The sequence below is a fragment of the Adiantum capillus-veneris genome, chromosome 25, assembly GCF_014529385.1.
Source record: "Adiantum capillus-veneris isolate H3 chromosome 25, ASM1452938v2, whole genome shotgun sequence".
NCBI classification, from domain to species: Eukaryota; Viridiplantae; Streptophyta; class Polypodiopsida; order Polypodiales; family Pteridaceae; genus Adiantum; species Adiantum capillus-veneris.
Window position 1 is genome coordinate 26010698 of NC_140955.1, and position 269 is coordinate 26010966.

Here is a 269-nt window from a genome sequence, read left to right on the forward strand (position 1 = left end):
TGAATTAGCACAGGGAGAGTGAGCCGGCCTCTCTGGGGGTTGATTGCTTCTATTTGATTTTCAAATCAGAAAGTTAGTGCATTGTGTTGACTTCCACATGCAATAAATAATGGGAGACTTACGACACCTTTGCAGGAAGTTGCTATTGTTAACTCATTTGCTACTAGAGTTTTCCGGTTTTAAAGCACATCTCAAGTCTCTCTCTAACATCTAAACTACCCTTTGCCTAATTTGTTTTTTGCCCAAGCTTCCCTCTTTTCATGATTGCC